At 39.4% G+C, this 23450-nt stretch overlaps 1 protein-coding gene across 5 annotated transcripts in view; it reads right to left on the reverse strand.

The window, feature by feature from the left end:
• NAALADL2 (N-acetylated alpha-linked acidic dipeptidase like 2) overlaps positions 1 to 23450 on the reverse strand; it is a 439850-nt gene that overhangs the window by 410539 nt on the left and 5861 nt on the right. Inside the window, exon 1 of one of the 5 annotated variants that reach the window (XM_067001994.1) lies at positions 13335 to 13415. The exons of 2 other annotated variants lie outside the window; for them this stretch is intronic. The gene's annotated coding sequence lies outside the window, so the exon portion shown is untranslated. Of the gene's footprint in view, positions 1 to 13071; positions 13255 to 13334; positions 13416 to 23450 lie in introns of those variants that run through there. 2 more of the 5 variants (XM_067002001.1, XM_067001995.1) reach the window with 2 other exon arrangements.

Here is a 23450-nt window from a genome sequence, read left to right on the forward strand (position 1 = left end):
AGTGAGAACCTGTTCCAGAGGAAACTGCCAAGTTGTTTTTTTTTTTTTTTTCTCTTCTTTCAACCTTACTCCACTGGGAGTTTTCATGTTACATTGACTTTATCACTGCCATAAAGGATAGCATAGACTTTCCACTTCACTACAATGAAAATTATTTCCGTGCCCAGTCTTAAGCAAATAAGCAGGGAATATGATTTACTTTTGATTTGAAGAGATTGATAACCTTGAGTTTTAAACCATACCTGGCATTTCCCTGATCTTGACTTGCCATGAGAAATGTAGAAAGTCCTCGTCTGCAAATTACTAAAAATAATCAGCTGCAAGATGTGACCTTGGATAAAGCAATGTTAAATTGGCCAGCAAATTTTTCTGAGGCATCACTGTTATTAACTTGCAATTTTTTCATTTCAGTCTGCCACTGATGCTTGGCAGGTTATAATTTTTCATTTTCTCACTTGGCTGATGCTCACTCAAGTAGAGATTATGGAGATAGCAGCGGAGAATTTTTACAAAGAGACTTTTTCCCCCTTTTACTCCATTGTATCTGGATACAAATACAAGTCATCTTTATGAGGCGGGTTACCTTCTAGGTATAATAGGATTACCATTAAAGAGACCCATTCAGTACTCCAGTGCGAGAACCAGCTCTTATCTTCAGAGCTCAGGAGCTCTCCAGTATCTTACCAGACAGTGGCACAGCTCGTACAGCTGCCACCAGTTTGTGTCCACTGGGAACGCACTGGTGTGGCCTCACTGACTTACTATTTTATGATTACTTTATAATTAAAATTACAATTGTAGTAGATTTGGCATTTCCCTTAAACAGAGCCTTTTTTCTTTTAACGCTGTTGATCACTTCCTACTAAAGGAGGATACTCACTAGTCATGACAAAGTATGTTTGGCACCAAATCCCCTAAGTTAATACCCTGCATTCTCTCGCCATTCCTTCGCTGCTGCTTTAATGCGCAAAACCTGTAATAAGCAGATGCTCCCAGTGATCCACTCTGGAACAACATTTCCTCTAAATGTTTGTTTGTTTTTCTGAATATCCTCTGCTCACAAGAAAAATGTGCAGAACATGAACATCTAATTAAACACAAGCGGATTCAAAACTGTGATTTATGTTGCCCTGCCTCTGTTGATGAGACAGAGCACCCTTCTGCCAGAAGACCCATTTTGTGACAACACTTACCCGTGACTAGGAAACTGTCCCCGAAGCAACCCTGATGCAGGAATTTTACATTTTCTGATGATGAGGAAAGCTTGTCAAATATTCACAGCATATAATATTTTCTATTACTGCTATTCTAGTTAGAGTTTATGCTAGAAGACACATTGTGAGGGGACGCTGAAGAACACATTATGGCCTGGTACATGAGAACCATAAGTCACGGTGAAAGGCATTATCCTCAAATCAGCAGCCATAGTTCACATGAAGCTGAAGACACTACAATATTGTTACTACCAGATCAGCAAAAAGTTGCAGACCAGAGGTTATTAACATTGCCTGACAAAACATGCCATTGTCTCCATAATTACCCATTTTCAGCCTTCATATTCCATCATTCATATAACCATCACTATTCAGTACAAACAAGTATAAGCTTGTTGCTATCACTGACCAAAGAAACAAGCTCAAATTTATTTATTTTGCTTTATCTTTTCTAATTGCATTTTCAAGTATTTATAATTATAGCAACTGTCTTCCACGTGTGATGCATTGACTGTCATTGGTTGTAAGCTTTGTTGTTCATTCAGTAGAATCACAATTTTGATTGATAACAAGTATGACAATGTTTCTGTAGTCATGACTATACAAAACTAAATTCCTAGATCTAGTTCATTGCTTTTCACCGCTATCTCTGAAATACCTTTAGAAAGGCAACAAACTTCACTCATTTTACAGACTGGGAAATGAAAGCACAGCAGAGGAAAAACATCTTGGCCAAGGCCATCGAGGAAAAGAGCAGCTGTATTTGACATTGACCAACTCCTCCAAACCCAAGTTCATTCCCTCTTGTTGGGGTCAAAAAGCTCCTGCTCAAATAAGCACAACACAAGAATAGCCACCATCACCCAAGAGACTGAAAACCAAAGTCTGATAAGCGTAGGCTGGCAATCTTCAAAGGACGTTATGGTTTTAATAGGCTTTGACATACAATGATCAAATACAGTGATCTGAAAGAGATCTATTACTAATACATTCCACAGATAAAGTCTAAATTACAATCTTTGGATTGTCAATCTTCAGAGTATTCTAGATTAGGGATCATTAGAAAAATCTGATTTTAATACAAAACCAAAAATCTAGCAAGAGACCCTAGACCCCAAGAACTAATCCTTTCCCCAAAGCACAGCCAAGGCCTACTCAACACTTCCAGATTTGGCTTCAGCTGGCTGAGTGAGTTCCAAGCACAGTACAAAGATTTAAGGAAAATTCTTTCAGTTTGCAGTCTTATATAGCTTCCAGTCAATTAAAATATTACTTTTACTTGGTATTTTAGTTCTGATTCTGGTGAAATACTTTTTCAATTGACTTGGAACTAGGTAGGAAAAACTACACTTCAGCAATACACACTACCATGTGCACACTTTTTTATTCACCTCCTAAATTGGATGACTCGTTCGACAAGCTGATTAGCATTAATTTGCACCTCTGTTAGTGTCCATTTGTTCCAGTCAAAGCATATCATGAGATTTAAGTGGGGTGGGGGCAAAACAAAATAGAATGCCACTAACCTCTATTAGCCAAGTCTGCATTAGTCAAAACAGCAACACAAACAAAGTCTTTGCACACATTTCTTTCCACCAAATTAATTCTATTCAAGCCATCAAAGTTGCAGCAGGCCTGACCTCAAGTCTGCTGAAGTCTCAAAAGAGACATCTTTGGATGAGAACAGGCATGAATTACAGATCGGAGGGGCTGCAGCTCTCTGGCAGTCCCTGTAAAGGTCTCTGCTTGTTAAAAGGAAATAAAATTTGATAGTACTGCTCTGCATTGAGGTTTAGAAAAAAACTGTTTGGAATCCTTACAGCCCTGTCTAAAGCTCTTATACTCACATATAGATCAAAGAAATCAAATTGAAATGAACTATGCATACATCTTTTATTTATGCATAAATTTTTCTACAAATTCTCACTAGGAATCCAATTCAGAAAGCTACTTCTCAAGGAAGGAATGCACTAAAATGCACTCCAACTCCCTTTGCTGGATTTTTTTTTTTTTTTTTTTTTTTAACTGAATCTGACCCTTGGTTTGCACTATGGCAATATATTTAACAGTTCAGACTCTTCTTAGGTACTTGCTATTCTAGCCCAACCTCTGTGATATTCCACTCTGTGTAACGAGACAAAGGCCCCCCACTCTTTCTCATATCATATTTTACTAATAATTAAACCTCGTCTAGACTTTCACTTCTGAATAATGGAAAGACACTAGGCTGGCTGATAATGAAAGTATTTTAAAAGTTGAGAAGCTAAGGTATATGTTTCAGTTAGTAATAGGTTATTAAAACTTATTTGCAGTATTAAACTGTAATCCATTGAAAGAATAACTAATCAGTTTCAGAAAAACTTTTCAACAGTTCAACTTCACATCTGATTGCAAGATCCTTTATGTTCCAGGCTATGTACATTTATTTTGTTCAAGACTGAACTACAGGTTCAATCGAAAACAATTACTTGGATATATCTTCTATACCATCACTTTTATGCCTTCTCAGGACATTCAGTGATTTTCAGACTTTTGAACCGATGCTAAAAATAATTAAAGGTCAAGAAATTTTTTCCCCTCTTTTCTTTTGGTAACACTTCTATTTCATCTTTCTAGGAGTGTTATTAATTAGCTCCTTTCAACCAAAAAAAGAACAAGAAACATCCATTAAACAGACAAAATTGGACTTCAAAACTGAATCATGTGAAGTACCCAGTAGAATAAAAGGAGGAAATTACTCAGGCTTGGCCATCTAGTACATATACAACTAGGAGGTCATTTTATAACAACAAACTGAGATTAAGGACTAGAGCAGAGTACTTAGTCTTACATATCACAATATTGCCTTATGTACTATTTTTGAAGAGTATGCTTAGTCTTGATAGAGATAAAACAAGACTAAACGTTTTTCAAATTTCCCACTTATACCTGAATGCCATACCAAAGAGATACCACTTTCACATGAAGAGACATCAGGAGTATTTTACTCATAGTAATTAATCTGTAAATTGATATTCACTTGAACAGCTTTATCGTCCTTTTTTGTATTAGAACACAAGCATTTTATGGGAAGTTGTGGGAACTTCTGAAAGTGTGTATTTCACTCCAAGATGAAGACACAACATTGCACATCAATTCCCTATACTCAGGGCTACTTTGAGTTTTGTGCATGGGCCCAAGGTACATTTCTCAACAACCAGTAAGTGTTATTTTCCTTTCTATAAGAAAAAAAAACACAACAATTTTTTAAAACCACCACTACACTTGTGCCATAGAGGCATCCTGTGTTTGAACTCACATCCTAGGAAAACTTTTGCTCCTGGGAGTTTCTCGTTCTGAAGTGCTGGATTTTTGAACCCTTGCATTAATAAAACAACCTTCACATGAAATATGTTCTACTTTTTTTTCCTCTACAGCAGACCTTAGAAAAAAATGAAGTGGTCTTTAGAACTTGTTTAAAACATGAAACCCACGTAAAATATATATGCAATTTCAGTGATTTTAAGCTTTCATAGTTTCAAAGCTAATAATCCACTCATTTTCAAGATCTGAGCTTTTAAGTGCCGGCATGCAAAGCATACCAAGAACCAAGTGTCTATGCAGAACCCCTTTGTTATGCTGAAGTACTAACAGAGAAGGAAGGTCAGCTAGAACCAACCCCACTACCACCAAACATCTGCTTGAAAACAAAACAAAACAAAAAAAAGCAGCTTTTTTGACCACATATAAATGTGAAAAGGCATGACTAACAATGTTCATTTTCAAAGCATTAAAAGTAGGGTGAAGCAAGTGAAATAGCGCTTTTCTTTATTACTGAGTTGTGGCTTTTATAATAAAATCGCAAAAATCTAGTAACTTATCAGAAGTAGAGCTGCAAAAGCTGCAAAAACATTTTTCCTGGAAACACCACATCCTCCATAGCCTCTTTGCACACTGCTTTTTTGTTATTATTTGCATAAAGGCAAAAACACACTTGTCTTGTGCCAGACATACTTGTCCATGTAGTACCTGCTTTTCAAATAGCAGACACTCATCAGGCATCATCCAACACACGTGAATAGCTGTTAGGAAAACAACAATTCAGTTTTGATATGGAAATTTCTCTGTATTTGTTCTCATTCCACCCTGGGAAAAAAACAGATACTTTTGCATGCTTGTCTGTGACTGACAAAGAAGACTGAAAAAGCAGTAATTCAGCCTGTTGAACACAGGCTCAGATCTCAGCTCCATGCCAACACTCTGGTCTGGAAGTAAGACCAGACTTCAAGGACTGCTCTTGTTAAAGCACTTATATAAATACGAGATAGCCTAGGCTTTATTCTCAGTAGGAATATGCAGTAATGCAGTGCCTCACTACTTAAAATTACAAAAAAAAAAGCAATCAGTTTTGTAGTGTCAGGAGCATACCTCTTTCTTCCCTTTTATTCAGAACCATGGATTTCTTTACAGACCCATTTGCGGAAGGCAGAAGGCGGCACTCTGCATCACAGCTCCCTCCTCCAGCCGATCACGCTGTTGCTCCTCTTGGCAACCTCAAGTATTCTCTTCCACAGGTATTCTCCTCTCAGTGAGCAAACCCACTAGTGTTTTAATAGATTCCCATAATTTGCTCTCAGATACAGACCACTGCCCTATCCAGAGGCACACTACATTTCACATCTCCACCTACCCAAGAGGTTCCAGTGCCCAGCTCCGCGGCAGCTCCTTGGTGCTGTAGGTGCCCTGCAATGGTTTCCCCAACAAGCCAGCATCAACAGGAAGGCTGTGATATTCTGCAAGTCCCTATTGTAATCCTACACGTATTATAGCCATGAAGCGTGTATCTACAGCAGTTCAGTATTCTTTGCTCCTCTTTAGTTACTCTTGGAAATATTTGTGTAAGAAATAGTCTCTGTGGAAGAGTTCACATGGATTTGTTCCTACTAAAACAGTTCTCAAACCAAGTTACTTGAAGCAATTCACTGCAAGGAAGGTACGTTTTTAAACATGCCAAAGTATCGTTGTTCCAAAAAAAAAAAAAAAAAAAGCATAGACACCACACCACCCAAACTGAACAAAGGAATACTGAAACAGATTTAGACAGCAATACAGTGTAAGTCCCTGCCCTTCGTTTCACCCAGCATGATGTTTGTGATTCAGAGATGTAAATCTGTTAGCACGGATTTAGAAAAAGGCATGTTTAATAATCCAGTGTTAGATGCAGCCTACAGCTTCTTCCCATCTATGAATTCCTCTGAGACTTGACTGCCAGACTCGTTTTTCCCCACAATTAGCATGACCAGTGGCTTTTAAATTTCACATTAAAAGACAAATAGGGAAGTTAATCATCTGCCAACTATTTTTTCCAATTTATTATTTTTTTTTAAATGTCAAGTTTAGTGGCCACAAAGACTATCAAATTGACTGTGGAGAAGTAATGACACTAGAGGGGATGCATCCAAAGGTGCTGAAGGAGCTGGCTAGTGTCACCCAGACTGCTCTTTATCAGCTTTGAAAATTTGCGGCAACTGAAGGAGATCTCAAAAACCAGTGAATCAAGCATTACATTCATCTTCAACAAGGCAGGAACTTTAGATCATGCAGCCATACCTCAGTCCCATCTTGCCAAAGCGCGCACACATTTTAAGCGAGAAACTCACACGTGGACACCAGTCCATGTTGCATAAACCCACAAGCACAGAGGACAACTCCACGCTTTGCTGACGTTAAAACACACTGACATCAGGTGTAACCTGGGATACTCCAGGAGATCTAGAAACACTAATTTCACATCAACAATCTGGAAAGAAAACAGTAGCTTCAACAAAGTGTAAAACTTACTTGAAGCCCCACACACAAACACCATCTGCTCTTTTGCAGAAAGGTATAACATTTGAAATAACATTCTTTTCTCTTCCTCTTAAAACATGCCATCACGAAGAGAATAATTTTATTTATATAAAGAACCCACAAAATGAAGGTTCATAAAAACAGGAACATATGGCCAAATAATTCTGAATAGCACTTAGCATATTCATCCATAAAATAAGAACTATAATGGGTAGATAAATGCACCCAAGCCTATTTGGAAACTGCTGGTATAAGGGTGGTTTTCTTCAAATAAGTTTTTGGTTTTTTTTGAAGAATTTCTCACCTCTCACTCGATTTAGATACTTCTCATTATGGTTTGAGAAAGTCAGCCTTCTCAAACCACAAACTTTGCCTATACCAGCTGATAATACGCATTAACAATAGTCTTCGGCCTAAGTCAACGCATAAAAGGATTCCTTCCTCTCATAAAATTTAAATTTTCCATGGTCGTTATAAAGATAGATCTTGAAATGAATTTAGGATATAACATGAATGTAACTATAAAGTAGAAAAGGTCAAGCCTGTGCAGAACTACTTCAAACATAAAATAAAATGCTTGAACATAAACCCAAGATGAGATATAATAAAAAAAAGGACTGAAGGAAAGTATGAACACACATGCTGCTTTCTGCCACTGTAAAGATGCAAATAATGCATGGCCAAGCACCTCCAGCTTGCATATGCACTCACAGGATTTTCTGTGATGACAGAATTGTTTTCTGTTTCTCAGCAGTACTTCATACATCTAGCATGCATTGGTTTCTAAGCCATTAACCACTTTTCACCGCATGGTTTCTTATTAGTTCTAAGTGGCTTAGAATTTTTTGACTGAGCCCTAAGGGGGGAAAAAAACAAGCAAAAAAAGCAAAAAACACACTTGGAGACATCAACTCTTACCTGAATCAATACTACAACAAATATTTCACTTTCTCTTCAGCATGTATCCTGAAACTTTCCGGATACTTGCACATTGTCACTTGAGAGACACCCAGCACAATCACCCCCAGACTCTCAAGTCCCCTTCCAACTACAGCCATTCACTTGCTCCAATTTGCTGGAGTATTAGAACCAGCTGGGCCTTGCTGCATTCTAATCAAACCTCCGGTCACTGCTTCAATATCCTCGGGTTTTAAGAAAAAGACTAGTTTTACTCAATGATGTGAGTTAGCTTGGGTCCTTTCCAGTTATTCCGACAATGCTCTCACTACACTGAAGGCTGGTTCCTGAGATCTCCTCCAAGAAGCTGCAGTATGTATGCGACAGCCATATCTTATCTGACTTGCACTTCAGCTTGATTTCTGCTCCTCCTGTCAAAATTCAGTGTCAAAAGGAGGTTTCACTAGCCTGATATAAAATTCCTTTCTTTCTTCTTATGCTGCCTACAATTCCACTAAGCCAAAGACCTGAAAGCATCACCTGCTAGAGGCATGTAAACCTGAGCACGCTGAAAACCTCAGAACATTCCTGCTGGCTCCTCACTGCAGGAGCTAATGCATTATAACACAGATTTTCCCGAAATCTCCACAGGTTCTGCAAATCCCTCCTTGCAAACCCTGCAATGATTTCCCCCACACACACACGCAGCAGGCTCTGCTGTGAAGCAGCCAGTTGTACTCAGCAGTTTTCTAAAGCAGCCTGAGTGCTCTCTTCTAGGAAAGTTACTCCATGACAGCACAATTTTTTATTTCACGTTTCTTTCAGACTCTGGACTTCAACCTTCTTTGTCTTCATGGTGCTTTCATGAAATCGTGGGAAGAATCTTAGCACCTGGCATGTTCATCTACTACTGCTGGACAACGGCCAAGGCAAACTAATGAAGAAATTGGGTGTAACAGCATCTTTCCATTGCTGAAGAATTTTGTTGCCGACATGACTTTAGATATTCTGTATTAAAAATTGAACCATGTCCATTTATTTTAGACATTTTAAGTCTTGTGTTGACTATTAGCTCTGCTCCGATTCCAACAGTACTCTCTGTTTATAAAGAACCATAATTTATGGGTTTCTTTTTATACAGATTCATATATTAAAACACAGAAAGATTACTATGATTGTCTACTCCAACTTCTATATGACAAGGTCATAGGCCCTCAATTATTTCCTATTTATCTTAAAGGAAAAATATCATATTTGAATTAATATTTTCCGTTGATGAATAACCGACAATAATCTGCAGTAAATTACCCTCACTGCTGAAGATGTGTTTCTTACTTCGATTGCTTATTTTAGCCAACGGACCTTGTTATACCGTCAGTTTCTGCTTTATCACACAGTTTCTGTTCACAATGCACACACTTAAACACTGCAATCGAATCTCTCCTTGTCTTTCTCTTTGATATTTAATGTATTAAGCTCTTGGAATTTCTCCCTCTATTTCCACCCCTTGTTCATTCTTGCAGCTCTTCTCTGAATTCTGACTTTAACAACCACCTTGAAGCCTGAACACCGAAACTGACAGACAATACTTAGAGTGCTCTCATTAAAGTCAAGTACAAAGATGCTGTATGTTTTCTGCTCAGTCTCATACAGCTTGGATATTCAACCTTTCTCAAGATTTCCATAAATTAATCCTATTTACATGGAAAATAGCAAACTGAGAAGCTCATAAACAAAAGAGATGAATGGAACAGACCCAACAATCCTGCCAATTCAACCCCTGCGAGATCTCTTTCATATTTCCCTTTCCCCACACACATATGTATGGGTGGCGTTTCCCATTCATTTTCAAGCAGAAGCCACAGAAGAATACTGATGGCTGTGTCCTTTGGCTTTGCGTAAGGGAAGAATGCTTCACTTACTGGTACAGAGTCCAGAGTCAACCAGACTGAGTTAAAAGCAAAGGCTTACTAAGGTCCACAGCCAATGTCAATAAAGTCAGGATGTTATCTTCAACTCTAGTGTTTTCTCACATTTACCTGTCACTGGCTCCTGCACGTATCCTGTGCTGCTCAGATTCTCACAGAACTGCAAGCACATTTTGACAAGAAACCAGAACAAACAGTGTTTATGAACCTTTATTTCGTTACTTTTTGATGACGTGTTCAGATATTCAAGCCTTCATTTTTTTTTCCTGCTAGATTCCAGCTGAACAACAGATCCTACAGCTAACAGAGGGCTCACAGAAGTGTTCAACCACACTTGGCCTGGACTGCAAGAGCTTGATTTGATTTTTTTTTTTTGCTCGACAGGAGCTATCCAGTTACCAGAGATGAACAATGACCTCTCCTAGTTCCCCACACAGAGATGTTACCCAAGCATACGCATAAGCAGTAGATGCACATTTGAGGAGAACGAGTCCTTCAGTAATCTAAGACTCTACAAATCGTGTGTATTGTTTTCAACTGATCACGACTGTCAGAACACAGCGTTGCTTCTCAGTGAAGGCAATTTCTATGTCAAATTTCAACTCTCAAACACTTTGGCAATGGCAACGCAGTTAGGGTACATGAAAGCTTTAAAGAAAATTAAAGTTGGGGGGGGGAGGTAGAGCAGAATATCTCTCCTTGTTTCACTTTACTAAGTACGTAGTAGGAGTTTAGGAGATGGTGTCAGGGTTTTTTTTTTGTTTTGGTTTGTTTTTTACTGTGAAACAGCATAACTATGCTATTTTTCTGCTGGTATAATCTGGAAGTCTGAAGCTTTAGAATCTAAAACCAGTACTGATTTGGTAAAAAAAAAAAAAAAAAAAAAAAACCATACTCCACACAGCACTAATGAAGAGATGCACAATCACAGCAGTCCAGAAGAAAAAAGCACTTGAATGCTCTAGCAATCTTAAATTTCTCTTCTAAAAGCTTGGCTTAAACAGAATAAGACAGACATCAAGCCTTGAATATTTTGATTCAAAAAAGCCACTTCTTCCAACAAGTCAAATGCACAACAAAAGTGAAACCCCAATGAAAACAAGAACTGCACCACTGTTTCACCACACTGCAGGAAGAAATACAATGTTGCCATCCAAAAAAAGGTAAACATTCAATATCTGTTCAGTATCCCACAGCTGGAGACTTGTGTGATTAATTACACCTATCTCCAGAAAAGTGTTATGACTCTTGTTTTACAAACGAACAAATCAAAGTGATCTGCACAGGCATGTGACTTACAGGGATCCCAGTTGTTTCATCACATTCAGAGCCATCTATCAACGACTTCCTCACATTACACAGCATGCTTCTGGTAAACATAAACATATATATGTATGTGCCTAAACAACAAAACAAATGTCAAAGTGTGTGTGGGTGAGAAACTGACTAAGCACCGATTCTGTAACAAAATACATTCTACCACAAGAATGCTACTTCGGCCAACAAAAGAACACTTAAAGTAGGAACTCCAGAGAAAAAGTTTGAGGATCTAGATGATGTCTGTTTGACAGATTAGCCATAATGAAGATGTACAGCGCACATCCCCTGGAGGGTTACATGTGCATCACTAAGCACTACTCTTTGGAAAGAAATCTGCTTAGAAAGGGGGAAAAGAGCACTTTAAGGGTCTATTTTTTTCCAGCTTGTATTTATGCCTAGAGGTTATTTAAGAAGGGGAAAAAATAATGCAGGTATGTACCATATTAAGCAACAAGCTAAGACATCGGCTAAGATTAACAGGGCGGGAAGTCATATGATGTAGCATGACTACTGAGAGCTGCTACCACAAAAAATCTGCAGCTTGTGACGCTCACATGAACCATGATTTTATTTATTGTTTAAACCTATTTAGATAAGTCTGGTATTTTTACCACTTAACCCTTTTTCTGCTTTAGATAAATGCTCCGGACTAACCTCTTTGAAGCAAACAAAATAGCCTCCCTTTTGTCCAGGCAGCAGTATTGCACCACTACCAAGCAAACTGGCCTGTTAATATTGTCTCAGCTAACATCTTCAACAATGTAAATTTGTTCCCTAACATTTATACCTGAAGGATCAGAAAAAATTGTAAAGTTTAGATAGACGCTTAAAAAAAAAGCGATGCAACTTGGAGAAAAGTGTTTCTGCAAGATGTTTATTTGTTTATTTTCCTTAAGAAAAATATTTCGTGTATAGCTCGGCAGTACTAAAAAATTACAGCTGCAGAAAACCACAAAAGGTCTGCTACAAAAGACCATTCTCTGGCTTGTTTCAAGTAATTAACTTTTAACTTCATGGTAGATTATCATATCGTTAAAACATGCAATCCAAGACTAAAACTCAGAAGATGCTCAGTCTTCATTTTGTCGGTCCCAGAGATAAATGCTGAATTAATGGATGCATTGGGACTCATACGAGAGCTCTTTAGATTAAGATTCTAAAAATATATTATAGCATTGCTTGATATACAGGACTCTGGCACTGTTACAGTTTCAGTCATCTAATGCTTTCCATATGCTAACCACTGAACAAATACATTTGCCTGTAAATGCAAGAACTACGTACCAAATAATAAATAAGGCAACATGATACAGGCTGTTCACATTAGGATAGAATCTAAATTCTTTATTTCTTCCCTGAATATTAGCGTCCAGATGACTCAGCAACAGCACTGCAAGTTTCCGCTGAAGTCAGCGAGACGCCTCAGCACCGTTCACAAGTGTCAGCTCCATTTTAATCCCAATTTTGAGGCCATCTCCATTAGGGCAGACTCGCCATGCAGAATCCTGCTGAAGCCAATTGGCTCCACCAGGATGGAGAAGCCAAGGCACCGGGTTATGCCGCAGGACTAAAACCAATGCTATTCTATACTGAAGTCAATGAAGTTGCTCATTCGTGTTTCAGATAACCTGAGCGCCCACAAAATGAAGGATGGGGCAACACGCCTTCACCCAGCTCATCCTTTTGACGGCTCCCAGAAAGTTTTCAGGATGACACATCGCTGTTTGCTTGGCCGTCTTTTAACATTTAACAGCTTCGAGGAGCCGACACAAGCCAGTTCCTAAAGCTAGCGGAGCCCAGACTTGCGATTAATCTCCCCGAGCAGACAGCAGAGCCCCCCAGCACCCCAAAACCACCAGCACGACCCCGCGGTGCCCGCTCACCTCAGCCGCGCAGCCCGAACGGCGGCTCAGGGCTGGTTTTTGTTATTTTTTTTATTAAAAAAAAAAAAAGTGACTTCGGAGTTAAGTTTAAATCCCCCCGCGGAGCAGCCCCGCTTTAACCCAAGCGCGCCCCAGCTGACAGCCGAGCTCGGGGGGGGGACGGGACGGGACGCGGGGACCGGTGCAGCGGCGGCCCGGCCCCCGGCCCCCGCCTCGCCTCCTTCCTCCTCCTCGTCCTCCACCCGGTGCCCCCACGCCGTTACCTGCCCGCCCGGTGCCCCGGCGCTGTACGGCTGCCCCGCGGCCGGTTTTCAGCAGCCGTAAAGCGGCGCCGCGCAGCCAGCGGGGGCCGGGGCCCGGGACGGGTCCCCCGGGTGTGGAGCCCCGGCTGTGGGGCCCCGCCGGGCCCGCCCCAGAGCCCCCGCCCCCTCCGCCTGGCGTGAGGGCCCAGCGAGCCGGGGCCCAAGCAGAAACGGGGAACCCGGGGCGGGGGGGGAGGAAGAGCACACCAGGGTTTCGGGAGCCCTTGATCCCAGGCTGAGAGGGTTTCCCCTCACCTCAGGGTGCAGGGGCACGGCGTGGGATGAGTTCAGTGGTGTGCAAGCCCTGCTTCGAGGCTTCTTGGGGATAGTTTGGGACGAACGTGTTTTTACGCAGGTACAGGTTATGTGGTAACGTTGCTTGTGACAGGAAAAGTGGGATGCCAAGGGCCAGGCAGCCCTCATGCCAAGATGGGGGGCCAGGTGGGCAACACACAGCCATCCGCAGCTCAAACACCAGCACCTGCCAGCTTCCCCTTGTACGGGTCTACAGGTGGTTAGCTGCCGTAATTATACCACTTTCACAAAGCCTCTTAATGTCCACAGGTCAACTTTGATCTGGAATACAGACCCATTACAATACTGTCTTCTCGTAAAATAGAGTTACCTCAATACAGATTAATGACTTATTTCTGCTTGGGAGCGTTCTGCTGTTCGTTCTGTCCTAAATCTACAATTTGTCCTGTAATCCAGGATACTGCTATATAAGCTACAGAGCTCAGCTGTCTTCAAAGGCAGGCGAACTAACAGCCTATTAAATTTCAATGTCTGAAGTCGGGGTTAGTATTGTTTACCCTAAGAGAATTAGCAATAGAAGTGTTCATTTTATAAAGGGAAGATGTGTCAAGCAACATTTCCTAGAATGGACATCTATGACATATCCCCGCCCATGGAGAGAAAAAAAACCTCACAGTTAAGAGGTTTTTCCTATTGGATGATGAAAGAGCTACTAATAAAGAAAATGAAAACATCTTAACCCAACAGCTACTGCAGAGAAGGCAGAAACAGTCTTTCAAGTCTCCCATGCATGCAGTATGAATACTAACAAAAAAAAAAAAAAGATTTCAGGTGTTTATAACAGAAGTAGCTTCTGCTAATAAAGTATTAATGGGAAAGTCTGGTTGGACTGCTATAGCTCTGAAAGCAATTTCAGAAAGCACAGAGCAATGCAATCACTGAGGAGCAGGTGAACTAATATACAATCCTCATTAATGAAGCAGTTTTTCCACCATTAAGCAGAAGTAAAACTGCAACTTGAGGCTTACTTTTCTTGCCCAAAGGACCAGGAATTTGTCAAGTATTTAGGTGTATAAACAAATTTACTCAGAGCTCGATTCTTCAGTTTTTATTCACAATTTTCTCTTCTCCCGTTAAGATATTCCAACTCTGCTCCTTCTTACACCCTCTTTTAAAAAGCACGGACAGGTTAGAGCCGTAGCTATGTACTGGCTTTGTTAGTCACACCTTAAGTACAGACTTGAGTTTGCTGTGCCACATAGCTTGACCTAATTGTTCCCTCTCTGTCTGAAAGGCTGAGACTTAAGTTCAAAACAGTTTCTCTACTACTGCAGTTCTGCATTTTCTTGCTTCAGCTGTGAAACAATTCTAGGTAGCACAGAGTCTGGCATAACTGTGAGTTAACATGGCAACAGAGGAATCGTCTAAGGCCAATTCAGCATGCCAGCTCTTAGTCCACTCTACCTATTGTATCTGGATCCTTTTGGGAAAGCAATCAGAGGGCTTCCTCTGCCTGGAGTCTCATGCCTCCACTGCACCTTAGTCAAATATTCCTGGTAGGCCCCTTTTTAGTTTGAAGAATGGCAAAAAGCCACTCAAATCTAAAGTTTCATTACACTTTTCCTAAAACCAGCAGGTAAACTTAGCTGCCCAAATCCCTGCCTGCTGCCATTTTAATAGCTTCTCCTTTCCCCTAATATTTTTGCTTGGGACTGGCTTTCTCCTTGGCAATGAGAAAAACAAGTATGCTCTTTCCACTGTAGCAGCATTGCCGAAACGGACAAGTTTGAGTCAGCTGGCAAGAAAATTTTTCTGGTAGGGAATCAGGACCACACACTCCAGAAATAAATCACAAAGAAGCAAGTGATATCCCAGCATCAAGGAAAACAAACAGATTTGCTCTACAAAGAAAAAACTCTAGGCAATTACATTTTGCAAAATCTTAATGTGACACGACTGGAAAAGGACATGCAGGACAGTCAAATTTAAACTTTTCATAAAGCTCTGCTGAAAGAAGAGAATGTATAAAAATAGCATGTCCATACAACAATGAACTATGCACATACATCTCACCTTATCAAAAGTATCTCAGGTAACTTGGAAATGTTCATGGAAACATGGAAAAGTAACATTAAATTTAGAGACTTCACTAATTTAAGACATTTGTCAGTCTTGAGATACTGTATTAGGCAGAGGGTTTATCCTAGCCTTTTGTAAAGCAGAAAAAGAATCCATTTGATGTTTTTAAATACTAAATTTGAATTGTTCACAAACATAACCTTGTTTTTCTCTAAGTTAAAGGTGGCTAGGTTTTTTTTTTATTTTTTGGTGTTTGTGGTTTGTTTTTAAAACCAGCCTGCTAAATGACTTAGCTCGAGCAGTTACATGAAGCTTAGGTGCCATCTTGTGGCTAGATCACAAGATACCTTTTCAGGTCATATAAAAAAGAAATACCAATATAAAAATCTCATTTATAAAACAGTTTGCAAACAATAAAGAAAATCTACATAGCTCACACATTTATGGACTGACTCTGAAAATTATCTTCAAGTCCTTGCTTGAGGACATGGATCAACCTTGTTGGCAGGACCGTTTCTTCCACTGCAGGATGAGGGCATTCAAACTAATTTTAAAGGTGTGAAAGGGAACTACAGTCCTGCCCCTTACCATCCACTTTTGCAGTATTTAATCAAGGAAGTTGTTAAGACTGACAAGACTTGTAGGCATGCCTGCAATGTCAAGTCTTGCTTCCTTACAGAGGTTAAAAGACACCACACTTTCAAATACAGAAACCCCACCTAGATAAACAAGAACTTAAATACCATTAAAAGTATCTGCAAAATGTTGTTTGAAGGTCTACAACTTTTTTTTTTTTATGAGCTTCTTATACTGAGGAATTAATTGTATATATCTATTTTACAAAACTAATCCATGACTCAGCAAGAAAATTAATGAAATGAACAGACAGAACAGCTGCCAAGAGTGGTCATTTTAGACCTAGCAACCTTGGAAATGACCTTTTAAATAATGAATTTGGAGAAGTACACTACAAAGAAACAAAAAGTGTGTTCTCTGCCTATAACGTTGAACAACAGGAATAACATCTGAAGGATTAAGACGTTACACATATCAAGCTTGCTAGAGCTGTTTATTACGTATAAATAACCCTAAACATTGACCATACCTGCCTCAATGCACATCCTAATGAGTGGTTAACTCCAGTTTTGTTCAGTATTTTTTTAAACTCACTGTACACTGAAGTACTCTGATCCACTGAAGCCAGCATGGAACTGTGCAACGTTACCCAAGTGAGAAACAAATTACAAAATTAGGCCTAGAAGGCTAGTGCGGCCTATCCAAGTACTTAGAAAAGGAAAACTGAACAAAGTAATGCAACCTATTTAGCCAACTCTAATTATTCATTATACCATAAGCAGTTAAATATTTCCTAAGAAAAGGAGACATCTGAACATACATGCTTTACACAATTGGAAGAGTGCCAAATTTTTGTTGGCCTATTTAGGCCATACATAGTGATGCAAGAGAAGTACAATCTGCAATTAGACTGGAGGGGTTTTTGTTCCTTGATCTTATGAAGTGGAATAACTTCAGGAAAAGCAGGTGTTTCTGATTTTATTGAAGCTTAAGTTAAAGTATGATTCTTCTTGTAAAGGAAAATACTTCTTACTTAGTAGAACTATCACATTTTCTTTTAATTTCAAGTTGGAGAAATTCAAATTTCATTTCTCATCCACGCATTCTGCAGTGGACTTAAAAATAAAACAAAAATAGGCTCCTTCTCTCTCCCCAGCCCCCCAAACTGTCCCTCCCAAGTGCGCCCTCCATTCCTCTTTCAATTTACAAGTACAGAAGAGCAAGGTGCTTCTCTCAAGAATCATTTCCATGCCCACACTGGCCCCAGGATACTGTCTTTCAAGGAATGTTCTCCCAATAAATAATCTCCATAATGTTACTGTTGCTTAACCTGTTATAACAAAAAAAAAGTTGTCACTTTTGATTCACTGAGAAACCCAGGAAGTGCCATCAATTACCATGAAGTCCTTGAGACTGTTATAGGCATTTTCACTCACTACTAAAAACAAGTTTCTTCTGTCACTGACTTGGTAAGATCAGGCTTTGGGGTTCCTAACAGGTGACTTGAATACATTAAATTAGTTCAGGGTGTATATTTCAAAATGTTTGTAGGCCAACTCACAAGAGATGTAAATGAGTGAATATAAACCAACGTCACTAACAAGCAGGTCTCCACAATACTCAAGGCTGTTTCACAGAGGAGTCAGTTCTTATGATAAAGCTTATTAACACACGTTACAGAGGAGAAAACCTGCCTCCTACTTTTTTAATTATTTAAAGAATAATCATGTCACTGGTGGGTTTTAGAAGGTGTTTGTGAATTGAAACAGAAAATGAGACTACAGAACCTGAGCCTTAATCCTCCAATTTAATTTCCTTTAATCTTGCTCATAGAATATAACCTCTTTTTTAGCTATCCAGTTTTCCACCAAAGCCCATCTGTTTCAGATCCTCTTATGCCTTTTTTACCACGACATACATGCATTGCCCTTCTCCAGGCAGGCTTCCCCCCTGCCCAGGTTCCTCCATCTCACGTTCAACACACCATTTGGCTTCTAATCCAGGATGGCTAACAATAAAACTAGAAGAGGAACAGAAGACACAGCAGTGGAAGTGGTCATTTGGCAACCTGCAGGGCTCACACTTACAGCAATACTCTGAGCACAGGTAGGGCGGCTAACACAACATTAAGACTAAATAAAAGACAATTTATATTCACCCCCATTGAGGTTTGAAGCTGGGATAGGTAATTTGCTCCAAATGGAAGAGGAACACTACAGACTTTAGTGCTCCAGGCTTTTCTGGGTCTTGATCATTTAACTCATCGTGGGGTTTCTTCACTCAACCTGACCTCCAGTTGTATTTGAACAAAAAAAAAAAAAAAAAAAACAACTTCTGAAAGGGACTGTGGGAAGAAGGAGAAAACCCCTACTTATATAATTGGTTTATATTTATCAGGAACTGCATTATGGTCAGTACCGAGCAAGATACTGAAGCAAAACAGCAATTTTTAAACCCATACGAATGTAAAAGTTTTTATTCTTTGTTAATCAAAACATTTCATTTAAAAACAACAGCCCTAGCAAAATAAGGGAGAACCTAAAATCCCCAGTGGCTTAGACACATTCCATTTGGTGTGATAAAAGACAAAGACCCACATATCTTACAACATGTAATTTACTTCAGAGGACAGTAGCTTATAGCCTATGATTTTAATGATTGTCCTACAACTGATCATTTCGTGAAGTACCAAATAAAGTGCACTTAAACTAAATATTATCCTCTTACCCTTCCAGAGAACAGTATTTCATTTAAGCCATTCAGATAAAGGTAGTTTTGAGGGTTAGTGGTAGATTTGAAAGCTTGTTCAGTTATTTGAGCTCCAAGACCTAGGTCTAATTTAGCCTAGTTCAACCTTTCTAAAAATTCTCATGAACTTTAAAAATCATATTTATATATATATACATACACATATGTATTGCTATAGAGCCTAGTTTTGATTTTGGATACACCAGTACATGTTGAATTAAGACAAACTTCCCACAGAGGAGAATCTTAATCTTTTACCACTCAAAATAATGATACTGCCAGCACTCATAATAGGAGGAACACATATACGGCCTTTGCTCAGAAATGGTACGATTTGCCCTTACAGAATTAATTGAAGAACTGACATCTGAAAGAGCTCTCAATCTCACAGGACTCATTTTCTCTTTACTCATTCTGTACCAACTTGAAAGATAGAAACATTTAACAGAGACTGTTCCCCAGACATGCATTGTTTTTACTAATATTTTCACACTGTGGTATAGCAATCCTGTCCAAAATCTCACGGCAAGCTGCATCTTGAACATAAAATATATACTGTGCCAGCAGAGAAAATTGTCTGTTTTGCTCTCATCTCCTAGACATATCAGTGAGTACCAGGAAAGAATGTCAGATATGCTCATCAGTCACAAATAATTACAGATCCCTATCATCATTGTTTTTCTCCACAATCACCTTATCTCTGACAAGACATAAAAAAACAGTCTACAAGTTATAGGAAGGATTCATCCCAGCAAGCTGACTGTCACAGAAGTAAGAAAAGAATAAAAATGTGTTGACCAAGTGTTTTTTCTGTTACTTATGAATAGAAAGGAACCTGTTGTTTTGTTTTGTTTTTAAATCAACATAAGCCTAACTAGCTTCTAAAAACCTCTTTGCATTTGCTTTTTCAAGGCTTCATCTCATTTTCAAGATGACACCTACAAATGTTTTCTTGATGTAGTTTGTGATTATTTTTCACGACTGTTTAAACTGCTAAAAACAAATATTCCAATAAAAGTCCTAAGGAGGGGAAGCTTTACCCAGTGATCCACAAGGAGAATCACTGAAGCCTATGCTTCATGATTTTTGTGTGTGTGTGAAAACTATAGTTTTCACATAAATCAACAGAATCAAGGACATTACAGTTTTAACTCACCAGGGGACAGGTGTGAAAAATGAAATATTCACAAAATCATCATTAAGCAAAACGACATTCTAGCAGTAGCAATAGGCTCAGCCCCTGGTGAAACTGTAGGGAAGCAGTAAGTCAAGTCATTAGCCCTCCTATTGACGGGAACAGACCCTGTCCCTACTGTTCTGAGCACCAGCAGATGACTCTAGCATATGGCTTGCATTGCAAGTTCTTGGTATAGCTCATTTTCGCTGTGCAGAGCCAAGTGAAGATAACAGGTCAAAGCCGATTTCCATTCCAGGCCCTCGTTGCTTTCACAGATCCGCAGAGAAGCATTACCCGCTGTACACAGACCGCCGCGCTGAACTTGAATTGTTTCCTTGCACCTGCTCAGAGTCACGCTTGCAAAAGCTTGCGCATTGCCTATATTCTGCTGCTGTCAGGAGGCCTGTGCCTGCCATAATTCAGACCCAAGTATCTAAACATCCAGGAAAATGCCAGAGTTCTGTGCCCTCTTTGCTGTTTCCATGGTCATTCCTGCCCACATCCTGTGTACTGTACCCACAGCAGTGCAGGTTCTGTTACACAGCAGTCCTATGTAAAAGCATTCAGAAAGCCTCCTTTTAAATCTGTACCCAGCTTAGAGAGTGATGTGAACCCTCTGTTAGGTTAAAAAAGAAACCCCGTGTTAAAGTATTTTATTTGCATTGCCAAAAAAGAATACGTAGCATACAGGAATGAGAGACAGCAGTAAACTGCCCAATTTCAAAGGCAGTTTTAGGTGATTGGCATAGGCTGGAGTATGCCTGTTAATACCCTGTTGCAATTATACCTTTACAGGAGAAACATTTACATGAGCGAGAACAAAAAGCCATGCAGTAAAGTTCATTCTATAATTTGGTAGCTGGAATTCTTTAATGTTTTCCAAATTTATGCCCGAAGTGTAACAAAGGGAGTCAAGTAATGTAAACACCAAAAGATAACTGCAAACCTTGTAAGACACCAGAATTTTATCAAAATCATATCTGCTTCTATCATTGCTAGCCATTTGTCGCATATAGCTAAAGTAAAGTAATGGCAATAAAAACAACCCAGATTAAAGTGGATAAATTGGAAGAGGGTGTTTGTCCGGGGCTTAGTTTTTCTTTAAAGCACAGCGTGTACCTGATTTACTTGTCCTAATGCAGGCCAGCGTAAAGAATATGTTATTAAACCTTTTAATTTCAAGCACACTTCTGTGATTGCAATTTAAATGAAAACACATGACTCTGAATCCCACTTGATCTCTTCGCACTAGTGCTGGCAGTGCACAGGCTTTCATTCTAATCAGGATAAACAAATCCATAGCTGAGGCTGGTAAAGAGAAATACATGCCAAGTACATGCTTTATAAGAAAATCTTGCCTTTTTTTGTGAAATGCTGGGCAAAGGGTAAAATACTGAGCAGTAACTGTAGACACTAGCCTGAATAAAGTCATAAAGAGCTGAAATACGGGGAAGCAGAAGGGATCCGGAATAGACCTGAGAGAGGTAGTTCTGCTTCAGTGCCTTGTATCAGATGGCAGAAAGGCTGGCTTAGTGTTTTCATTGATTCTCATTTGAGTTGGTATTGTCTTGGGATATTAACAGGTTTACTCTGTGGCCACAGCTTTGAAAACTAAGGGTGATTAAATTAGTTTTTAAGCAAAACACAACATACAACCTGCTAAGGTGGTAGCCTAAGTAGAACAAAGGACCTTTGCAGACTAACTTCTGCAGACACTTTGCAGGCTGAAGATGCCATCATATAAATAGGTTTTTACTGGTCTGGTTCACTTTCATACTGAGCACCAGTGCATGGAGCAAGACAATTTGGCTCTGAATGATCAGGTTTTTTGACTTGTGATGGTGTAGCTGGATATTTCCAAGGATAAAGATGCTTTCAAAGCAGAATACAAATTGGAGTTCATCAGTGAAAGAAAATGAAGGGCTTATCAACAAGGTTGTCGTTTCTAAGAGACAGATTTATTTATTTAAAGCAGTATTCATGGGAAAGATTAGTCTCATACAGAACTAGTGGAAGGCAGCAAGGACAACAAATGTCACGTTAAAGCAGATATATTTGCTGGTGGGTCATTTAAATTGTGCCTGAAGGATAATCCCAGCAAGATGGGTATTTCAACTTCGTTTAGCAGCATCCCTAGCTGGGATAAGAAGGTCTAATCACTTTATTAGAACAACAATGTCATTAGAGGAGAATTTGGGGAGAAGCAGCTATATTAACTTTTTTTTTTTTAAATAAAGGTTTAGCAGAATAGCTTCAGCAGCCAGCTTGAAGCTGTAGATATTTATGATTTTAATCAAGAACTCTGACTTTGTGGTATGCCAAAAAGCTGACTGTGCAATAGACCAAGAGTTGCACTGTTGTTGCCCATAAAAATAAAAAAATAAAATACATCCTATATTTGTATCTTTTAGATCTCATGTTTTAAGAATGGCAGAATATAGCCCATTTTCTTTTGCACTTTAAATGCTTTAAAGCAATATGCTCTTTACCTCCAGACATCATTCCTTTTTAAATAGTACCTAGAATTCAGATAACACAGTAGGATGCGTGCAGTATGACCTTGCCTTTCATGCAGAGCTCCCATGACCAGCACCAGCAGAGTCAGGGGCATGGGTAACAGACTTCATTGCAGCTTACCTCTTGCAGGGATAGCACTAATGTTCTGTTAGGGGATAAGTGTTGCAAACAGTTGTACTAATTAACTTGGATCAATTTTTTATATTGTTCTTTAGCTTCTTTCCCCATATAACCTCCAACATCTGTGGCTGAACACGCAGTGTCGCTGGCTTCTCTGTAGTGCTACATTTTGATTTTTCTATACTGCAAGGAAAAATTATCAGTAAGAACACAGCCCTGTTCTCAAACATTGCACTGCTAACTAGAGACTCTTCATCTAATTAAAAGCTATTGAGGGATCATAGCACCCTTGAACCAGGAATCTGAATGTCAAAAAATTATCTTTAGTTCAAGCTCCAAGCTATGTGCTAGTTTTCCTTCTCAAGGGTCCATAATATCATCTTGGAGTACATTGTAAACAGAGGTGCCCAGAGCCCCACCCAGCTAAGCAGCAGCATTCTTAGAACATTAAGCTTAAAGCAAGGAATGCGTAACATTTATAAACTGAGCAAAGATAACAGAAGTTAGATACTAATCTTTGAGAGATTGATAAAACTTGTTCTGGTCTTGCCTGTCACTTGATAGTATCATGCTGTGTTTCTTGATTCTCCTTGCCATTTTTAGCA

This window comes from Anser cygnoides, chromosome 9 (assembly GCF_040182565.1).
Source record: "Anser cygnoides isolate HZ-2024a breed goose chromosome 9, Taihu_goose_T2T_genome, whole genome shotgun sequence".
Lineage (NCBI taxonomy): Eukaryota > Metazoa > Chordata > Aves > Anseriformes > Anatidae > Anser > Anser cygnoides.